This window comes from Callithrix jacchus, chromosome 14 (assembly GCF_049354715.1).
Source record: "Callithrix jacchus isolate 240 chromosome 14, calJac240_pri, whole genome shotgun sequence".
NCBI lineage: Eukaryota > Metazoa > Chordata > Mammalia > Primates > Cebidae > Callithrix > Callithrix jacchus.
The window spans coordinates 72,898,159-72,915,984 of record NC_133515.1 but is presented as its reverse complement, the minus strand read 5'-3'; the positions used below and the strand labels follow the sequence as shown (position 1 = coordinate 72,915,984).

Here is a 17,826-nt window from a genome sequence, read left to right as displayed (position 1 = left end):
GTCACACTGAAAGCTAAAAAATTACTCTTCATTTATCTGAAATTTGAATTTACCTGGGTGCCATGGGTTTTTATTTGCTAAAGCCAGCAATTCCACTTTAGAGGTACCCAACTCCACCGTCATGTTAGAAATGATGACAGTATCACAGAGTAAGAGGAACAAGAAAATTGCCATCAGCTCACCTTCTGCTTATCCCTCAGGGTCTTTCTTCATCTCAGTCCTGGCTCACCTAAGTTTTCCACCACCACCTCTCTTGTCTCCGTCCCACCTGCCCCTTATCTGTTCTGAGCTCCTGTGGTCCAGGTGTAGGCCAGTGCTTTTGTCTCTTCACCCAGCTGCACTGAGGTTGAATTTTTCAAAAGGAACTTTATTAGAAAAGTAAAGGAGCGTATAAATATCTGAATTCATAAAAGAAGAAGAGTAGTTATCACATGTGAGGATATCAAATATCAAAGCCCTGGGAGCAGGTAAGTGCAGCCATGGTCTGCTCATGCTTTTTCTCCAACTTACTGAATCCACTGACTTGTAGCAAGGGTTTTTAAGCTGGCTGTGCCTTCAGTGAAGTCAAACCAATATTCTGGAACAGAGGCTCCACGGGCTGCATATTAGAATCACCTAGGAATCTTTTTGCTGCGTATCCCAGCCCAATTAAATCAATTTCTGAGAGCAGGGTTTGGGCATTGGGATATTTACAAGCTCTCCAGGTTACAAGTATCCAGGCTGAGCACTCATGCACATTGGAATCACCTGAAAACCTGTTTTAAACAAACTGCTTGCATCCCACCCTCAGAAATTCTGATTTAATTGGTATGAGGTGTGGCCTGGGCGCTGGGATTTTTAAAAGCTCTCCAGATGATTTTAATGTGCAGTAACTTGTGAAAACCCCAGCTCGTCACATTTTAATAGAGTCCAAGTCTCCTGGGGATTTTACTAAAATGGCGATGCTGGGTGGGGCCTGAGAGTCTGCATGTCTAACGAGTCCCAGGTGACACGATCCTGCTGGTCTCCAGGCCGCACTTTGATTAGTAAGATCCTAGATCAGTGAGTCTCAAGACTGGATGTACAGTGGAATTTACCCAGGGAGCCTTAAAAACTACCTCAGCCTGGGTCCCACCCCAGAGATTCTGATGTAATCGGGATGAGGTGGGCCTGGACATCAGTATTGTAAAAACCCCCCTGGTGATTCTAATGAGCAGCCAAGGTTGAAAACCTTGGCTGTAGACCAACATCTAGGCGTCATTTTACAAGTGGCCCTGTGACCCCCAGTGGGGAATACCACTCTCCACAAGCCATTCTGACTCACCTCCATTCCCTGCCCCAGCTGGCAGAAGATACTTTCTCCCGCTGCCTCAGAAGGCCATGCCCTCTAGTAAAAATTCCCTTTCTCCCACTCCGGGCTGAAGAAAGCCTCTAATTCCCAGATCAGTTGCAGAAGAGAGATGATTGCCACAGTACCCTGAAAGCGTTTCTGGTCAGGCCTGCCCACTTGGCCTTACCCGAGTTTACCTCAGATTTCCAACCCTTCCCCCTGCTCAGGTGGCCTTCTCTAAGTCTGCCTCTGCCAGAGGAGCCTCAGGCCACAGAGAAGTACATGTCACCTGCCAGTCAGTCATACGCAAAAAAGAGAAACTCTGTGCCTGACAGAACACTGTCAATCGCAGGTGCTGAGCTGTTGTCATCACTTAGCCATTCCCAGGCCAGTTAACGTACAACCTCTCCCTTTCCTACGTCATCCCTTTGAAGTGGAGTCGTGGTGATGCATGAAACAAGATGTGGCCCGCAGAGAACCAAAGGGAAAACGTGAAATTGAGGAAATGATGACTATTTTGGGTGTCATTTCCATGAAATTATTGATGAATCATTTTTCTCCCCTAAGGGGTGGCCATAAATATCATCTTTAATGCATCTTTGTTAGTAGCTTTCATCTTCTGACCGGCCCACATCTTTTGTTGGAAGTTGGATGTTGCTGGTAGAAATGTGAAGTCCACATCTTAGGTGTACAGGGTTTGTATAAAATATGAACTCTAATGGGTAGAATTTGCAGATCACTGAAGTGTCACAGTCTACTGAAACAGGTCTGGAATCAATAAGGTACACATCAAACTCAATTGTATTTAATTTTCATTGCTACCTAGAGAAAAGCCTTGCATGGCCCTACACGCATGAAATTAAACATGAAAGCCCATCTGAAGTGTAGAAGTGATACTTACAATGACCTGTAAATAGAGCAAAACATGGCAGCCCAGCCCATCACAATATTACCATTCATTTCTCTTTCCATAGCAAAGGTGACAGCCCCCCTAAGAAAATCCTAAGAGACATGAGCACACTGCAGATCTAAAGGAGAACTAAGTGTTTTCAGTTGCACACCAGCGGGGCTTCCCTCTCTGCACGCCCCTGGAGTCTCTTTCCAGTGGAAAATCACGCTCTGTCCTTTAGCCCGAGAGTAAAGAGCGAAGGCAAGTAAAACAAGGATCTCCTGAACTTGGCCAACACCCCACTCCTGCTGCCCCTACCCCACCCCAGCTCAGTTCCTTGGCCAGTGAGATCATGGAAGGTTCAGCTCTTGCAGCTGACAGGGGGTAGGGAGCAGAAGCCCACTCTGGGTACTTCCAGCCGACACTGACCTTTCAGTCATGGAAACATTCCCCAGAGCGACACTAATCGGGGGCACATCTGGCATTTGGACTGCATCCAGATGGGGGTTTGTGTTAGTCGAGTCAGCATGATAACCCGCTGGGGAGGGAGGGAGGGGAGAGGACGCAGCAGCTGAGAGCAATCTCCATCCTTGGCTGCATGAGGGAGAGGTGGTCATGCTACAGCCGGTGAGTCACAGGCTAGAGACCACCTAATCCCTGTCCACCCTTGCTCTCCCTGCTCCCTCCAACAGAGGACAAAACTGGATCCACCCAGACAGCCAACTCGCCAGAGTTCCACAACTGGTCAGCAGCAGCCTACGATCTCAGTGTCCTGGCTCCCACTCTATTGCACTGCCCACATTTCTATACTCCCTCAAAGTGTAGTGTGTTATTGCAGGATAAAATACGTGCTAAGGTAGTGAAAAGAACTCAGCTGTTTCTTCTGTTTCACTTCCTGTGATTTGCAAAAATATAAGATGATTTTCTAAGACAGTGACAAACCACTATCACTCACACCCATTCTACCCACCCCAGTTCTTTCATCGTAGCTTCTTTTCTGGATTTGGAAGAAGAGACTGACCCTTCTGACTGGTTCATGGACTTTTGTCAGAAATCAACAAAATATCTTATGTCCCATCCCTAGAACAAGCGACTACAATTGGGAATAAGACTTCATGGTTTCAAAGGTCCAGCCTCACAGGTCAAGAATGACAAAGCGTCTTGGCCAGCTCTCAGCCTCTGCCTTTACAAAGTGTGGCACCTGTTGCAGTCACGAATTGCACTGCTAAAGAGGTAATCAAGCAAACCAAAGCCAGGGTAAAAGGGATTATGTCCCCCTCACCCACACGGAAGGCTGTCTCCAACTGCAGCAGGAAGTTCTTTCCATGGCCCCTGACACACCCTCCCCACTTGTGGGCATCATGGTTCAAGTTTACCCCAAGGATCCTCTCCTGTATAAGCCTCCAGGTACAGATTATGGAAATCGGGAACCTCATCCAGCTGCTCAAATCACAAAGAGGTTAGGAGGATCTTCTGGTATGAATAATTATAACTGCAGAGATCTGTTCAGCCTTAATCCTTTGTTATAAACTTACAGAGAAACAAGGGAACAACGCAGGCAAAAGCAAGACAATGGCCAACGGTCAGTTTCCCAAGGTGAGTTTCAGCTTCCACATTAACTAATCAGCTTGCAGAGTTTGCAGCACCTTCTACATGCAGCCTCCATACAAAGGGGAGCATTCATCCACCAACCAGTCAATTTTGTCCTCTTCTGGAAGAATCAGAAAGGAAAAATGTCTTCACTCCATTTCTCCTACCCTCGTCAAGATCACCTCCCTCCCCCAACCCCTCACTTCTGTTGTCCTCTCTAAGAAATATGCTTTACCCACTCCAACGGGCAGGACAGTGGTAAGTGAGACAGAAGAACGAATCTCCTCCTTGCTTTAGGAAACAGTTTATCAGTTCCACCCTCCTTGGGAAGCCTTTGTAATACCGCACAAGCTCTCTAGTCTCTGAGAAGAAGCTCACAGACACTATCACTCTGCCTAAGCCAGTTAGGGTCTCTGCTGGTGCCAGCCCTTTTTTCCCCACCAGTGAGTTGGTACAAAGCCATTTCATGTCCCATGCCAAACCAGTAATTTGCAACACTCATCAAAATCTGCCTTCATCCACTGACTCAGCACTCCTGCTTCCCTAGCACAGCCAACCTCCCTAACACCCTAGCATCCCAGCCTTCAGCTTCACTATTTACATCACATGAGAGATTTGGGTTTCGAAAGCCCAATTTCCTTTGAAGAAAATATGCAGATGATTCATCTTCTCTGAAAAAACTACCCATCCCAGGCCTTGATCTCCATGCCAAAAAGCTCCTGAGATGGGACTCAGAGAGGACGGAGTGGGGAAGTCCTGCTGCTGGGGAGACCACTGGCTCAGTTTCCAAACGAAAAAGAAGACACGCTGTTCTTGGGGCAATGCTTTGCCAGGGTGTCCTGCAGAAACCAAGGAAGTTTCTGTCCTGGAGCGGCTGCGGACACAGCCCTGGATCCCCGTGGAGCCTCGGACCACACTGACTCCTCCCTGTCTCCAAGTCTAACCCCCTCTCACACCGAGAGATCTGACCCACCACAGACATCCCCTCTGGCCTCCCGAGTGGTTTCTTCAGCACAGCTCCCAGAGCCAAATTAACTGTTCACTCTGTGTCTATAGACAAAAAGGGTTTTGACTAAACTCTGTGTTTTAGAGAGGGAGTTAAATGCCGTTAACTTTCTAGGGGTGGGCGAGAGGGATGACAAATAACAACTTGTCTGAATGTTTTACATTTCTCCCCACTGCCTCAGAAAGGTTCACAACGAGGTCATCCATGATAAGGAGCAAGACCTCCCAGCCGGACCGTCCCTCAGATCCCAGAGGACACTCCACAGAGATATGCAGACTGGACTTGGAGACTGACTCACACTCTGGAGAAAAGTGTGGAGAGGGGGTTTGGGGAGTGGGGCCAAGGTTCCAGGGACAGAATGTCTAGGAGGGGGACTGGGGTGAGGGTACACTGATGCAATTACTGTGGCAGCTCAACATTCAAGGGAGGGAGAAGACAGGAACAGTCCCCATCAAGTAAAATGTGCAGCAGAGATGGTAAGCTCCAAAATCTGAGGCTTCAGCTGCTGGAAGGTCTTAGGGGCAGAGATAGTAAGACATAATAGATTTTGAGGGTTTACTATGCACGAGACTCTATATGCATTTATTATCTCTTATTTATTACTTTGTGTAACTCTTATAACAATCTTATGAGAACAGAAACTCTCACATACCCATTTTACAGATGAGAAAATGGACATTTTTCAGAGGATAGCTAAGGTGACATAGCTACTAAGTAAAGGAGCTGGGATCTAAACCAAGGCCTATCTAACCAGACTGCACACTTTTTTTCAGTGTAATTTTTTTACATTTTTAAGTTCTGGGATACGTGTGCAGACAGTGCAGGTTTGTTACATAGGTATACATGTGCCATGGTGGTTTGCTGCACCCATCAACCCATCGTCTAGGTTTTAACCCTACACGCATTAGCTATCTGTCCTGATGCTCTCCCTCCCTTCCCTGCACCAGACAGGCCTCAGTGTGTGATGTTCCCCTCCCTGTGTCCATGTGATCTCCTTGTTTAGCTCCCACTTATGAGTGAGAACATGCTGTGTTCGGTTTTCTGTTCCTGTGTTAGTTTGCTGAGGATGATGGCTTCCAGCTTCATGCATGTCCCTGCAACATTCCTTCTTATGGCTGCGTAGTATTCCATGGTGTATACGTACCACATTTTCTTTATCCAGTCTATCGTTGGCAGGCATTTGGGTTGGTTCCATGTCTTTGCTGTTGTGAACAGAAGTGCACACTCTTGACCACTACAGTGGAGCAACAGGCCCTACAATGGTGACCATATTCATTATCCAATTAGTAACTAGCATGTGGAGGATATTGGGAGGAGTTTTAAGACTCTGAAAGACAGTGTCTGGCATCATTTTAACCAGGGAATTGATCATCCATTCCATGTAGCATCATTTTCAGAAAAGGTGTTCCCTGCTGCTCACCCTAAGTGTTTGTATTCTATGGCTAGATAGACCAGTACATAATCACTCCTTTTTTCAATACTTCTTCCAACAACAAAAAAAAAAACAGAGCACGGTGAGCTGAGCTTACACTTCTTATCAGATGCCTCTGAGGTCCAACCTGTTATTAGGATACCAGTCCATGGCTCCTCACTTTCTAGGAGTCTCGGAGGAGGCAGTAGGCCCTGGAAACACCCAGGATACAAAACCAGAGCAAGAGGAAGAAGCTCCACTCACTCCCCACTTCATTCTTGCCCAGAAATTTGCTCTATCTTTCCCATTTCTTGCCCTCCCCAAATAACCCACCACAATTAGACAAAAGGCCTCAAGATGTCTGCAGAGGGGAAGGATGAGGGCAGAGGTCAGCTTTTTCTCTTTCAGTTGATTGTTTTCTGATTGTTTTAGACTTGATCTAGTCAGGAAGAATCCATCACTCTCAGCAGGCAGCGGGTGGGGAGAGGTACCAGCAGACTTAGAAGTATATATGGAATGTATTAAACCACGGTGCAAAAAGAGAGGCATGAGAAGCTAAACCAAAGAGGGAGATGCAGTTGTACAAAGTCAGGGGAGTGAAAGAGCCCCCAAGGTACCAGAAGGTCCAACATAGTAAGAATTTTAAGAGGTGATAAAGGTAACTTGCTGTCAAAAGAGGCAGATATTACTAAAGAAACAAGTGAAATTGATTCCTTTCTCAAGCCACCATAAAGGTGAATGGCTACCAGATGGTCAGACAGAAATACCTGTCCACAAGCTGCCAGAGAGAAATATAAATGCAAGGAGAAATCAGATCCTCCTCTGAGCAGGTGAGCAGGAAATTAAAATATCCGTACACTGACCACAAAGCAAGACCACACATGGTCATGAAGAGGCTGCTTGGAAGACAGCAGGAGTGTAAGTTAGCATCTATGCTCTCTGCCGGCTCCGCCCAGAGAGCCCAGTCACAAACTGCACAGTGTCAGAGGGAAACACCTTTGGAGAAAACCCAGCAGTACCAACAGGAATCAAGATGGGACAGCAGAGACCCAGGCCACTGTGGGACAACCTCGCTCACCTCCTAGATGAGGCATCAGTCCAGGTAACAATTCCTTGAGCACTTGCTCTGTGCCAGGCCCTTGGCCGGGAGCTTTTTAGGGGTTTTACTAAGTGTAGGCAGTTTCCGAAATGGCTCTCAGTGATTCTTGCCTCCCATGTAATCCCTTCCTCTAAGCGTGGGCTGGACCTAAGGACTTGGTTCTAATAAAAAAAATATGGTAAAAGTGATGGGGTGTCACTTACTCCCATCAAAAAATCTCACTGGATTTCTGCTTCACAGCACATCTCTCCACTCCAGACTTAACTTTCAGATTCTGGGCATCGGTGGGTAAATCTTCATCCTTTCTGAATAATCAGTTTTTCTGTGGGCTTGTTGCTACATTTCTGCTAGAAGACACATACCATTACACTAGGAGGAGGAGGAGGGAGCTCAGCCTCCTCTTGCCATTGTTCTGCTGCTTCCCAATCAATCACCTGCCAACCACAAATTAGCATTACACAGGCATTTACAGTGTAGCCTCTAGGGATAGATAGAAGCTGCTAATCCTTAAGAAGGAGCACTGGTACAATAGCCAGTAGCCTGCAGCCTCACTCCCACTCATGGGGTGTTCCTGTGCAGCACATCCCGCTCCTTTGTGAGCTGGCCAAGTCAACCACAGATGGTGCAGTCACTGGGCCTTGGGCAAAGAGGAGACACTGGAAATCTAAGGGGCACCAAGCTTTGCAAATGCCTACATGACACGTGTTCGATGACTTTATTTATCCCCAGCATATGATCCCCTTGGGATGGATTCCTCCTGAGCTTCCAGTACCGTCTTTGTCAGTACACCCTTCCATTTTCCATTTCTACCGGTCAACATTAGTGAATGGCTCCAACTGGGACCAATCGAGGGCATGAAATCCCCTGGGGGGTCAAGGCTGTAGTTCCCACCTGCTCCACCCTCTCAACAACTTGGATTAACAAAGCCTGGGTTTGTTTTCTTTTATTTTTCTTAAGGGATTGATTTGGCCCTCTGAAGTATGATTGAAATTCCTGATCCCAAAGGAAGGCAGCCCTGGCTGAGTTCCCAGGGTCGTTTCTATCCCCAGGCATAGACTTCAGGGCCCCCAAGGACCTCTGATTACTACTCTTCCTGCTGCAATCCCAAAGGCTGGCTCTGGCAGCAGCCTCCTCCAAGGCTCCCTGCTCAGTTCATGGGCCCTTATCCTGCAGCTGGGTCTGGAAACAGGAGGAGTTTGAATGAGGCAGAGCCTCTTATCACAAACATTTCCTGCTTATTCCCGCCTGACCCTGCATACCATAGCTCTTCCCTGGCTAGTGAGGCCACCTACGCAGCCCTCACACAAAAGACTTGAAAAGCAGGGTCCCCAGACTTGTCTCTCCTCCAGATTCCATCCATACTGTCTCTCCTCTCTCTAGGGAGCTCACAAGATCTTCCAGGCCACCCAAACGGTTCAGTCGCTGAAAAGCATGGAAGGAATTCAGGTGGAACCTGCAAGAAAGAGGACAAAAGGCAGGTAGGATTTCTAGTTCAAACAGAAGATGTGACTCACAGCTGGAGATGTGCCCACCTCCCCAGGACCCCACTGTGCTAGCTATGACAAAGAGATGGAGACAGAGTTGGGAAAAAGGCCTGCACACGTACGTGTGTGTGTGTGTGTGTGTGTGTGTGTGTGTGTGTGTGTGTCCCTGGCATCCCCACATGTGCTGCAGGTGGGGTTGAGGCCTTATGGAGTGTTGATGGTGTATGCTGAAGGACTGGGAGCCAAGGCCAGAGGGTCTGGCCAGCCCAGCCCAGCTGTGCTCAGCAGGTCACTGACTTCCACAGCCCCTCTCCCCTCCTCACACCTGGGGCACCCTAGTCCCACCCCTTCCCCCCACCCCCCCCACCCCCACCTACACTGGCCTTCTCTCTGCCTCCTGCCCCCAGCACGCTGTGTGGTCCAAGCCCTCTGCCACCAGAAGAGCCAGGGAGGGAGGGATGGGCCTGCATGTTTACAGTCAAGCATAACTGAGCCTTTATTTTAAATAAATAAAACTTTTAGCTAGTTTTTATTTTCCCTTTCTTTCCAAAAGCAGTTTTGTCCCTCCTCCTCATCATCATCATTATGGCTGAGCCTTTATCTGTGGGGCCACCCAGGGAGGGGCTGTGGGAGGAGGGAGGAACAGAGGCCAGACTGACCCTGGTGCTTCACGTCTTCTCAGGCCGTGTGAAGTTCTTTCTCTCTCGTTCTTTCTCTCTCTCTCATCCTCACAGAGCCCCAAGGTTCTTATGAATTCAGGGATGTCCAGGCCTGAGAAACAGAGACTAAACAGGAAGCCCGGGCTCCATCGTCAGCGTGCTGTCCATCTGTTCCTCCCAATCACAGGGTTGCCCACCCCCCATATGAAATCGACATCCATCTGTCTTCCTCTTTGGTCTGTCATCTCTCTGTCTCCCCTGTTGGATCCTCATCCATCTGTCCTTCCCATGGGATGCCATCTCTCAGGGTATCCTCTGGGTTGTCATCAATCTGCCTTCCCCATGAGATGTTCCATCTGCCTGTTTCCCCATTGGCCTGTCATTCCATCCGATCCCCTTGATCACCCTTTTTTGTCCATCTGTCTCATCCCATAGGACTTACTTTTGCCCATCTGTCTCCCCGAATGGGGCCAGCAATGGTGAGTCTCTGAGGCATGGAAACAGTTGGGATTCTCTTCTGGTTTTGATCCCGGCAACCACAATAGTAGCTACCATCAATCAAGTGTCCATGTGCCATACACTCTACATACTTTATTCCCTTTTGCCCTCCAATATGTGCTTATTTTCCTATTTTACCAGAAGGAAACTGAGGCTCAGAAAGGTTCATTGTCTTGCCCAAGGTCACACAGCTCCTAATGGGAGACGCCAGGTAAAAACCAGCTCGCCTGTATGGAGTCGGGGTAAGGACACAGTCTTTTACTCCAGCCCCAGGATGTAAGGCTCCCCCTCCCCTGGCCTCTCTGCACATTTAATTTACACTTTGCTGCTGGATGTTTTCAGACTGATGAAGTTTCCTCCCTGCCCTGGCTCTACACAAAAAAGTGAAGGAAGAAAAGCAGCCAGATGTGAGAGCATTTCGAAGGTCTTTTTGGGGGAATGGGGAGTGATGTTAAATAAACATCCAATGGTATTCTTTCTGCTAAACGATCCATTTTCATGGCACCCAGGAGTTCGTCCAAGGGTCTCTGGGTCACTGGGGAAAAGTATTCCGTGTGTTTTGGCTCCATATTCTTCCATTGGCCACAAAGAGCTAATTCTTCCAATTAATGAAATCAGCACCACTGATGGAGATGTACTGACAAATTATTTTCAAGATGAATATATTCACACCCATGGTGGGATTGATTGGTCTGAAGGATTTGGAGGCTACAGAGAGAAGGTCCCCCTGCCCACCAAAGACACTGAGGTCATTCATGGTGGCCGGGATGTTGGCCACCACCTCAAGGGTCGCCGCTCTCCACTGGAGCCACAGAGACTGGACAGGGTTGTCTGTGTGGAAGGACTGCTTATCAATAGGCTTCTGTATAGCCTCAGCAGGTCCCCAGCACCCCCCACCCCCCACTGCCCCAGCCAAGTCCCCTTCAGGGTCTGGTCTGAAGGGCCTATTCAGCATTTAGGACTCCCTGAAGGGAAGTGAAAGAGAAACAGACAGATGCTTCCGTGGAGCTGGGGAAAAGCTGGAAGCTTAGAGACAGGAAGAGAAGCTTGAAGCCACCAGGGAAGAGCCCGGAGAGAAGAAAAAAAGCAGGACGGAGGTTCTATAGGATAAGAAAGAGAAGGGGGAGGAGGGGAAGGTGTGGGAGCAAAGAGAGAGGGTGGGAGAACCAGAGGAGGGGGAGGAGGCCGGAAGGAGGCCTCCAGGCCAAGGAAGAGATCCCAGTTAGGAGACAGACCAGAGCCAGAAAGCAGTGTGGGATTTAAGCCACAGATTTAATTTCCTGATATTTTTTTCAGGCTGATATTAGCAGCATTTTTCACTCCCCAAGCAGATCTGTCAATCATGAAAAAGTAATCTAGAGTGAGCATGGTGATGGGCCCAGTTTGAACCTGAACAGACCCATCAGAATATCTCAAGGTCAAGGCAACATTTTCTCTCTTTTTCTAACCACTAGAAACTAGGGACATATTTTGCTTCTGGCTGGTCTTGAAGGAGGGGGAAAGAACATTTTCTAGGCAGCTCTGGTGAAAAAATGGCAATCCAAAGTCAAGGGCTAAATGGTATCTGTTAATCATCTCTTTGGTTTCTGTTTTCCTGTGTGGACCCTGACTGAATCGGTATTCTGAGCTTTGAGAGTTATAAATTAGGAGCTAAAGAAACCAAAGCCCAACTTTCTCCAGGGCATCTTATACCACTGTCACCAACTCATCTTTCTAAAGCCTTATTTTCCTGCTTAAAATCCATCTCTGCAGTCTTACACGTACCAAATAAAATCTACATCCTTGAGCCAGAAAAGCAAGGACCTCTAGAACCCAGCTGCTCCAAGTGTGGTCGAAAGCCAGCTGCCTTGGCATCACCAGGGGCCACACCGTGGATCTGCTGAATCACAGTGAATCCTTGTGCAGTGACAGCATGAGAAGCCCTGCTCCTTACCGCTTCCAACCCACTCCAGATAATCTCCTGCTGCTGCCATGGAGGAGGGCTACTTCCCTAGCAAACTGGAAGTATAAAAGTCTCCAAATACATCTTTCACTTGTCCAATTCTGAGTGCTGGTTCCTGACATTCCTTCATCTTGAAGATGCTTCCCCTTGTACTCCTTTGAGGAAATCTCACCCACATTTTAAGAACCAACTCAAATGCCATCTCTTCCAAGGATCCTCCCCTTTTCACTGTCCCTTTTCCTTGCCAGAGATTAGAACTTCTAAGGCAGTTTGTTTGAATCTCCCTTGGAGTGCTTTCTACTTTCATCTTGCATTTTGATTACTCATGTACTTATAAAGGGGCAGCACTGTGGAGTCTTTTGCAGGATTTCCTGGGTTCAAATCCTTGTCCCATGGCTTCCTAACTATGACACCAAACAAGTGCTTAATCTCTTTGGACCTCAGTCTTCTCATCTGTAAAATGGGAGTAATAATGAAACCTACTCATAGAGTTGTTGGAAGGATTTTTAAACTATGTTTATTGAATACGTATGTGCCAAGTAATAGAGCTACAAATGTGACCAAAACCATACAGTTCTGTTCTCATGGTGGATTGTAGTTTTTGTAAAATGTTTAAAACATAGCAAGTGCTCAATAAATTTTAGCTATTGTTATACCTTATTACATTCACCATACCCTGGGCATTTGTGTAAGGCAGCATGCTTTATGTAGGTGTTAGAGCCCCAACCTCTAACACAGAGCTTAGCATATAATGTGTTCTCAAAAAGTGATTGTCAGGCTGGGCACAATGGCTCACGCCTGTAATCCCAGAACTTTGGGAAGCCGAGGCAGGCAGATCACAAGGTCAGGAAATGAGACCACCCTGGCTAACATGGTGAAACCCCATCTCTACTAAAAATACAAAAAATTACCTGGGCGTGGTGGCACGTGCCTGTAGTCCCAGCTTCTTGAGAGGCTGAGGCAGGATAACTGCTTAAACCTGGGAGGTGGAGGTTGCAGTGAGCCAAGACAGCGCCGCTGCACTCCAGCCTGGGTGACAGAGCAAGACTCTATCTCAAAAAAAAAAAAAGTGATTGTCAACTGACTGAGATGACCCAAAGAACGAGGCTCTTAATTGCATAGGAAATGAGAGCTGTCACCCCTAATACTCTGAGCTTACCCAACATTGCAGTCTTCCCAAGGCTGACTGTTTTGTGTCCCTTTTCCTAGGACCATAATTTGTTTAATCAATGATTGCTGTTGTTTTTCTAATAATCGTTGGTTAAAAGTTCTGTTTCCTAAGTGTGGTTTCCATGCTGTCCTCTCATTAGTTTCTTTCTGTGTCCCACTCCCTGCTTCCCCTCTGAAAGCTCAATGTTATATTTTGGGGTAGGTTTTTTGGGTGGGCATGTAAAATATTTCAACTGGACCTAATATTTTATTTTTAACTTCTTTGTATAAAAGTTCTTAAAAGACCTAATCAGTTGTCTCATTAACATTCTTTTGACTCCCCCAAAAAATGGTTTCTTAAAATTCTTACTGTGTTTTCATCTTCAGGGGAACACTTTGGCTGAGTTTTCTACCAGGAATGATACAATTCTTTCCATAGCTACGTAGAGGCAGAATTTGAAAACCAAGAGAGTTGCATTGGTCCAGCTCTACTGCCTTAGTCCTGCACTCCAAAGAATTCCTCATACACATAAGCCCCCAACTCTTCCACTGGCCACATTTCCCAATGCTACCTCTGTTAAACATGTTCTCTTTCTGGTTAAAACCTAACAGAAAGTGAAATAAATACCATTTTAAAAGCTTTTTCAAGATGAGGGTCATTCCAGAGTCCAGTTTCCTTGAATTACAACAATCCCTGATATATCACTGTTTCCTTCAGACTCAGTTACAGTATTTTTTTGTTTCAATCAACAAGCATTTTAAATTTCCTTTCAGATTTCCTTTTGGTGACCTGGTTTGGCTTATTTCTCCTTTCCTTTTTTAGAAATGGGGTCTCACTCTGTCACCCAGACTGCAGTACGGTGGCACAATCATAGATCACTGCAGCCTAGAATCCTTAGGTCAAGCGATCCTCCCACCACAGCCTCTCAAGTAGTTGGGACTGCAGGTGCAGACTACCATGCCTGCTCTGGTTTGGTTTAGAGGCAATTCAAATATCATCTGTCTCCTATGGTTCTGTCCCATCTACAATTTGCATGTCTCAATCTTCATTTTATTTTCCAGGGGCAAAATATTATTCAGTGCAAGCTCCTTCTACCCTGTTAGGAAAGATTTTTCCCCTTTATTGAATTAATCACTTTAGCTTTAAGAAAGGGAGAAAGAGACAGGTAAAGCCACTTGTTTGGGATTTCGAGAAACTGGGGAAAAATGGAATCTCTGGCAAATGGGAATGTGATCTACATGGGAAAATCTCTGAGAAGACACCTGCTCTTCCATTGGTCTTTGTCTCTGAGGCTCCTGGAGGAGCAGCCTCATGGGAGTGGCTTCTTGTTGGAAACTGGGACAAAAAAGCACAACACTGGTAAGGACAGAGGGCTCTGTCTGCAGAAAAAGGACAATTGGTGAACTTTCAGGCCCAGGGGCAGGGGCAAGGCTTCCAATGTGAGCTAGACGTCTGGAAACTCAATCTCACCTAGAGCATCGGTTACCTCGCAGACTCAGACCCTCTCCTGCATAAAGGGCGGCAGTAGCAGGGCGGGCCTCTGACATGAAACTCTCTGTTCACTTAGTTAACTCTAAGAAATGTGCATCAGCGTCTCTTAGAAAGAAAGGGAAATTGTTCTGTCCAGTAGGAGGACAGAGGTGTCATCAAGATAGGCATTTGAGTATGACAAAAATATCAAGAACTTTCCATGTCTGCCTTGGCCCAGAAAATTAAACATCAGTGGGGTCACTCTTTAGATCATGGGGTCGGAACCATTTCTCCCTACCAGATTGCTGCTCAGGGCTTGTTTTCAAAAGAGAATCATAAGAGCTACCCTTGCCCTGCCTATTGTCTTGGTATCAAACGTCCTTGGTACTCAAGTGTGGGAACTCTAGGGTCTTGGTTCTACACACTTTGGTAATTCTAGGTAAGCACCTGAATTACAGAATCCTATTTAACATCTGGGTGTGAATTCTCTCCCCATTCACTCTGAGCATGCCACCAGACTAGCCCTCTCTAAGCCTTCATTCACATATTCCCTATCAGCATTTGGTATGGACCTATCAGTATGCTTGACACTACTCTAGAAATTTGAGGTACAAACAAGACTAAGACATGATCTATGCCCTCAAGGGGTTTATTATTTCCTAGCAGGGACTACAAATGTATGAATTAATAATAATTGCAGCTACTATTTATTAAGCCCTTATGATATGCTTTTCCTTTTAGAGACAACATCTCACTATGTTACCCAAGCTGGAAAGCAATGGCCATACACAGGCATGATCATAGCTCAATATAGCCTCAAAGTGCTCAGGTCAAGCAACCCTCCTGCCTCAGCCTCTTGAGTGGCTGGGACTACAGGCACATACCACTGCATCCTGCATATGATATGCTTTTGACAAACATTGAGCTAAGTAGTTTTGGTAGACAGCCTTTAAGATAGCCCAGAGTGATCTCCCGAAATTCACATGCTTGTGTAACCCCCTTCCACATTGTCTAGGGCTGGTATAAATAATAGGATCTATGGAATGAACAGTGCATGACTCCTGAGGCCAGGACATAAATGACAGTGCAGCTTCCACCCTGCTCTCTCATGGATCATTCACTCTAGGGGACTCCAGATGCCATGTGGTGAAGACTCTCAGGAAGCCCTACCCTGTGGGGAGGTCCACATGGAGAGGAACTGAGGCTACCCACCAATAACCAGGGAGGAATTGAAACCATCTGTCCATAGCCACCTGACTGAGCCATCTTAGAAACAGTACTTCCAGCTACAGACAAGCCTTCAGATGACTGTAGTCCCAGGTAATATCTCGACTGCATCCTCATGAGAAACCTCAAGGCAGAACCACCCAGCTAAGCTGCTCCCAAATTCCTGACTCACAGGCAGGAGACAGTGTTTACTGTTGGTTTAAGCCACTAAATTTGAGGGTAATTTGCTGTGCAGCAGTTTTTTTATAGGAAATTTTTGTAGGAAGAAAAGAATCTTAGGAGAGCGAGTTCCTTCTGTATCTAGGGAGACTATTCTCTCCCTTCCAAGTTCCTCCACTGGGCAGCATCTTCCAAGATGCTTAATTGCCCCTTAGCCTGCATCTGCAGCTAGTCTGGGTAAGACACGGGCCGGAGATGTCACAAGATCTGACCAGGAATGAGGCAGGGAGAAGTGGAGCATGGGGACTGAGACTTGAAGAAACAGGCTCCCGCAGTTTGGGCCTATTGTATACAATGGGAAATACTGGTTGGTATTCATTAGTGTTTTATAGTTTATGAAACACTTTCATATTCATTCCTATCAAAGCTTCATCGGATCTGGGAAGCCAGATGAGCAGTTATAAATTAAGCAGGCTGATAGTTTTGAGAGCAATTCCCTGAAATTACAGACTGCAATCCAAGTCTAATGACACATCTTTCGGCACTGTAGGTCACACCTCTGGTGGCCTGCCTGGGTCCTCTCAGCCCACCTGCACTCATACCAGCTCCAGCACTGGCACCACACATCTCCCATTCTGCCCAGAGCCTTCTCTCACTTCCAACTTTTGCAGGCAAAACTGAAAGCAGCACAAGCAAGGAGTAGTTTATGTCCAATGAGGTGACTTGACCAACAAGGGAAAGGAGCCAGGAAGTAAATATTCCCCTCTTCTGACCCTTGCATAGACAATTCTGGGGTGGTGGTGGGACTGCTACAGCTCCTGGAGAATCCGCGCAAGAACGCATCTCCCTTGCCCACGGTGGTAACAAGCTTGCTACATCACACATACTCATTCTGGATGCCCCTCCCTCCTTCCTGGTTTCACTTGTTTCCAAACTCAGTTTCCTGGAATCAGTCTTCAGACTGCATTGAACCCACATCAGCCCTCACGTCAGGCTTTCATGCATGTCTTTCAAAGACCACAGTTCCTTCTTCTACCTGGTCAGGTGTTCTGGGTAGAAGAACAGATATAGATGCTTTGCCAGTTACTACCTGTATTTGTTTCCTGTGGCTGCTAGAAGTAAATTGCCACAAATTGGGTGGCTTAAAATAATTTATTCCATTAGTGTTGAGGCCAGAAGTTAGATTAAGGGATGGCCAGGGCCATGCTTCCTCAAAGCTCTAGGGAGGATTCTTTCCTTGCCTCTTCCAGCTTCTGATGACTTTGGGTGTATACTGGCTTGTTGCGGCATAACTCCAAGCTCTACCTCCACCTTCACATGGCCTTTTGTGTGTCAGATATCTCATTTTTCTTATCAAGCTACTTGTCATTAAATTTAGGGGTCCTCCTAAATTAAGGATGTCATCTAATTTTCAAAGATTCCATATCCAAAAAGTCATATTCACAGGGTTCTGGGGGTTAGGACTTTCACATATATTTGGGGGGTGCCACTGTTCAACCTATTATCTATACTACCTCTTTGTGCAAAATATGAAAAATAGACAAGTACATTGAGCCGAGAGTCTCAGAATCTGAAAGCCTAGAATAAAAGGTAGGTGAAAAGAAGATGTAAGCCCAAAGACAGTGCTAGAGGAAGACAAGACAGCTGGAAGAGTGTGGAGATGGGACCCAAATCAGAGTTTGAGAAGCAGCCTGGTGTGCCCAAAGTGTGCATACCTCACCCGGAACCTGAGGCCAGGGCCTGCAATTAGGAGCAAGGCACTAACAAGCTGGCTCTTCAAGCTCTCCAGGGTACATAGGTCCCATCCAGGTCACTCTGCACCTTCATGAAAGAGCCAGGTGCACAAACCTAGAAGTATGGACTGGATTGCTTAGAGTAGAAGCAGACCACTGCTAGGAGGCTGAAAGTTCAAGCCCCAAAGAAAAAACGGGTA

The 17,826-nt window shown here is 46.7% G+C and overlaps 1 long non-coding RNA gene across 1 annotated transcript in view; it reads right to left on the bottom strand.

Annotated features, from left to right (window-relative positions):
- Positions 1 to 5,373: 5,373 nt before the first annotated feature.
- LOC118147345 (uncharacterized) overlaps positions 5,374 to 17,826 on the bottom strand; it is a 59,301-nt gene continuing 46,848 nt past the window's right edge. The window contains exons 4-5 of the long non-coding RNA XR_004733647.3: positions 12,799 to 12,936; positions 5,374 to 8,757 (exon numbers count right to left, since the gene is read on the bottom strand). This is a non-coding gene — a long non-coding RNA (uncharacterized LOC118147345). The remainder of the gene's footprint in view (positions 8,758 to 12,798; positions 12,937 to 17,826) is intronic.